Source organism: Octopus bimaculoides, chromosome 5 (assembly GCF_001194135.2).
Source record: "Octopus bimaculoides isolate UCB-OBI-ISO-001 chromosome 5, ASM119413v2, whole genome shotgun sequence".
NCBI lineage: Eukaryota > Metazoa > Mollusca > Cephalopoda > Octopoda > Octopodidae > Octopus > Octopus bimaculoides.
The window spans coordinates 80,374,498-80,379,050 of record NC_068985.1 but is presented as its reverse complement, the minus strand read 5'-3'; the positions used below and the strand labels follow the sequence as shown (position 1 = coordinate 80,379,050).

At 37.9% G+C, this 4,553-nt stretch overlaps 3 non-coding genes across 3 annotated transcripts; all 3 read left to right on the top strand.

The window, feature by feature from the left end:
- Positions 1-2,027: 2,027 nt before the first annotated feature.
- Positions 2,028-2,098, top strand: Trnag-gcc (transfer RNA glycine (anticodon GCC)). Its single transcript has one exon. It is a non-coding gene; the product is annotated as a tRNA-Gly (tRNA).
- A 662-nt stretch (positions 2,099-2,760) lies between these two features.
- Positions 2,761-2,831, top strand: Trnag-ccc (transfer RNA glycine (anticodon CCC)). The gene has a single exon. It is a non-coding gene; the product is annotated as a tRNA-Gly (tRNA).
- A 975-nt stretch (positions 2,832-3,806) lies between these two features.
- Trnag-ccc (transfer RNA glycine (anticodon CCC)) lies at positions 3,807-3,877 on the top strand. Its single transcript has one exon. It is a non-coding gene; the product is annotated as a tRNA-Gly (tRNA).
- Positions 3,878-4,553: the final 676 nt, after the last annotated feature.

Below are 4,553 nucleotides of genomic sequence, written 5' to 3'. Positions count from 1 at the left end.
AAATAATGTAGATTTTTTTCAATTGCACGAACTAAAAGTCGAAGGGTAGCGGAATAAACTACCTACAACAACTTGCTATAAAAGTAGGTAGTAGTTTCACTTTGTACTTATTCTTAGTGCAAGTTTTGAAGAGTGCAGTTCGATTTTAACATTTTTCTTTCTCAAATATTTGTTATATTTTGATTTATGAGTTCAATAAAGGTAACAACGCAACGGAAAGCGCGAGGAGTATCAATGCAGTATATGGGGATGGGACAATAAGCGTAAGCCAGTGTCAACGGTGGTTCCAGACATTCCAAGCCGTAAACTACAGCCTAGAAGATGTGCCTCGTCCTGGAAGATCTATAGAGCTCGACGAGGGCGTCCAGCAAATCCTGGTGGAACAAAATCTCACCTTAACTGTTGAGGAACTAGCAGAGAAGTTTGGATTTGGTCATTCAATCATTCATCGACACCTGCATGCCATCAGAAAAGTCAGCAAATTGGGTCAATGGGTTCCTTACAAACTTTCCGAGTCTAATCGCGCACAGAAAGTGAATGTGTGCTCTTCTTTGCTGTCATGTCTCACGAATGAACTTTTTTGGGACAGAATAGTGACTGGTGGCGAGATATGTGTTCTCTACAAAAATGTCAAGCGCCAAAGACAATGGTTAGGGAAAGGAGAAACACCAGCACCCCAAGCTAAAGGTCTTCACCCACGTAAGGTGTTGCTATCTGTTTGGTGGGATTTGAAAGGTTTAGTCCACTTTGAACTTTTAAACTCAGACCAAACGATTACAAAGGAGATATACCGAGCGTCTTAAGTCAGCGCTAGAAAAAAAACGACTATCTTTGGTTTCGAGGATAATACTCGACCACATACAGAGAAGATTATATTCCAAAGGCTGGAGTAGTTTGAATGGGAAACGATATCTCACTCATCATATTCGCCGGATTTTGCCCCATCTGGTTATCATTTATTCCGCAGTCTTCAAAATCATTTGGACGAAAAAATATGAATTTTGTAGGTGAGGTTCTGAGCCACACGTACACACACATAATATCTATCTATCTATCTATCTATCTACCTATCTATCTATCTACCTATCTATCTATCTATCTATCTAGTTATCCTTCTGTACGTAAACGTCGGACAATGAAAATGAGTGCTCAACAGCAATCAGCAGTATTGGCGGATAAAAATTCTTTATTTATGGGTTAAGGCTACCATTGGTTCCATGTTAAGAGAGAAACATATGTTTCCATCCAAGATGGAAAGAGAACACCAATATTTCGTGTAACAGGCTTGATAATTGTTGAGAAATTTCTCTTTTAACATGACACCAATGGTACCCTTAACCCATAAATAAAGAATTCACGTGTTATATAGTCATGATAACGAAAGGGCCTCTTTCATGTCACAACGAATTAGAATATCGAAAATAGTTAAGACAAATTTGACAACAAAACAAAACAAAAGACAAAAACAAAACAAAACAAAATGCACACGCACATGCACACATACGCGCGCGCACACACACACGCACACACACACGCACACACACACACATACACACACACACACACACACACACAAACAGAATACAACTAAGAAACAAAGACAAAAACAAAAGCAAACAAACAAACAAAAACAAAAATAAAAAAAGGAATGGGCATGGCTAATTAAGGGTCGAACATAAATCTGGTTGATCTTAGTGGCCCTGGAGTTAATCAACAGCGAAATAAAAAAAGTAACAAGAACAATGGTATGAAGTTAAACGGTAATAAATGATGATGATGATGATGATGAAGATGATGTTCACGTAAAGCAGCAAGAATCGAAAGTATGAATTACATATTAATTCTTGATAGGTGTTCTCCGAAGGCGAGATACAAGAGAGAGTAACATATTTAGGTATTAGGAATGAATATGTATCGCATCAAAACTGAGAGGTGATATATCGAACGCCATGCGTAGAAAATTGTAGCCTTCTGATTTTAAATACATTGAGTATATTTTATATGAATAGTTACTCAGTTTCATGTAAGCATCGATGGTTCAGTGGTAGAATGCTCGCCTGCCACGCGGGCGGCCCGGGTTCGATTCCCGGTCGATGCATTGTTTACTTACAAGATTTTTTCTTTTTTTTTTTCTTACAGCATGTGACTTGCTGTCTCATACACCATTCGCATCAGTGGTTCAATGATAGAATATTTGCCTCGAACACAAGCGTCACAACTTCGTTTCCATCTGACTTCTTGCAAAACGGATACAACCATATACAAAAATTGTAACCTGTTGATTCGAAGTAGTTTTAGTATAACAGCTACTACAGTCGCAGACGTATGATCCATGAGCGGCCCGAGTTCGATTCCCGGTCGATGTAATAACCTTTTTTGAAAGAAAATTTACAATTTGTCGATAGTAGTAAAACAGACCCATGAACATTTATTTTGCTAATGACATCAACGCCTTACATGTGGCTTTCCGAGTTAGCGTCCGTTGTTCAGTTGTAGTATGTTCGTCTGCCGTAAATGGTTACAAAACGGATAATATCGTACGTAAGAAAAAAAGGGAACGAAATGTAAGCTACATTAGTATCGGCAGTAGAATAAGTAGCCGGCATAAAAATAAAATACATGCTGGGGCCGGCTGGGGCCGGCTGGGGCCGAGTAGTTGGACTAAAATTCCTCCAGGCAGTGCACCAGCATGGTCACAGTCTTATGACAGAAACACGTAAAAGAAAAGATAAATGATAATTTGCAATATCCTGTTCGTCAGCATCGGTGGTTCAGTGGTAGAATTCTCGCTTCCCACGTGAGTGACCCGGGTTCGATTCCCGGTCGATGCATTATTTTCTTGAATGTTGTTTTCTTTTTTATTTGTTTATTTAATATAAATGGTTGGTGAGCCGGTAGAATCGTTCGCACGTCGGGCAAAATGCCTAGCGGACTTTCGTCTGTCTTTACGTTCTGAGTTCAAATTCTACCGAGGTCGACTTTGCCTTTCATTCTTTCGTTCTCGATAAATTAAGTACCAGTCAAATACTGGGGTCGATGTGAATAGACTTACCCACTCCCCCAAAATTACTCGCTTTTTCCTAAATTTGAAACCAATGTAGATGGTCGCAAAGGGGATATATTAATATTTTCAAAAATATTTCACTTCCAGTTTCTGGCTTTCTGGATTTATTGATTGTTATCATAGATAACAATGAATAAATAGTAATTCAGTTTCGGTTACGTTTGAAATCATTTCATTTCATAACGACAATATTTTGTGGAAAAAAACATGGACATTGTTATGTAATCGTCCCCTTTTGATTGTGTTTATTTGTGCGGAAAATTTTGTCCATAGTAATAAAAGTCATTAACACGGCTCTCCATTTTCAAGAATGTGAATCCTTTGACCTTCATTCTACCATTGTTATACTTGTATCTCAGTATGTGATGGATCCGTCTGAACGCCTTTGTACTGATTTTATGTTGTTGATGTTTTCGTTAGGGTATGGATTTAATACAGTATTAAGGATTCAAAAGAGGGCCAGTATATTCCATGATGGATCTATAAATGGTTCGTATATAAGTTTGGTTTTAGTTGTAATTTTTCCGAGGGATTTCATGAACTTGGGTAGAAGATTTTGTTCTATTGTAAGTTGACCAGTAACAAACTACTTCCTGGATAGAGTACCAACTTATAATGGATTGTGGTTAATTCCCATCCAGAAAGAAATGAATACATCACCGTATATCAAGGAATCACTTTTCACGTCTTTAGTGCTTCAATTAGTATATTTTATAGATAATTGGAAACATCTTGACTGTCAGCATCGGTGGTTCAGTGGTAGAATTCTCGCCTCCCACGCGAGTGGCCCGGGTTCGATTCCCGGCCGATGCACATTTTTTTCTTGACTATTTCTTTTCTTTTTGATATATAGATGATCACAAAGGGGATATATTAATATTTTGATAAATATATTATCTCCAATTTCTGCCTTTCGGGATTTATTCATTGTTATCATCTTTCACACTACTATAGGATTTACGGTTGAACACCAACGAAATTGATGCCAGAACCACTCAGCGGTATCTTCAATCGTCACGATCTTCACGTTCCTTCAACTAAGTAGAGAAAGGAAAACACTGATTCATTAGTCATCTTTTACTTATTTCAGTAATTAGACTGCGGCCAGCATCTTCATGGCAACTACTCTTTTGAAGTATTTAAGAAAGCAACAGGCAAAAATTAGGCAGTGAGATGAGACATTGTCGCTGCTGGCCATACCATCTCTCTCTTTTCCCTACATTTTTCGCTCATTCTCTGTTATTCAACACACACAAGTCAGAAATACATTCACTCTGTTACATACGTGCAATATTAGTTTCAAGTTTTGGCACAAGACCAGCAAGTCCGGCTCAACTGGTACGTATTTTATCGACTCCGAAAGGATGAAAAGCAAAGTCAACTTCAGAACGTAAATTTATACTTTTATTTAAAAAATTTTTTTCATTTTCTCTCTATCCCTCTTCTCCTTTTCTCTATCACATGACTTTGTAAATAAACAATCTGGTAT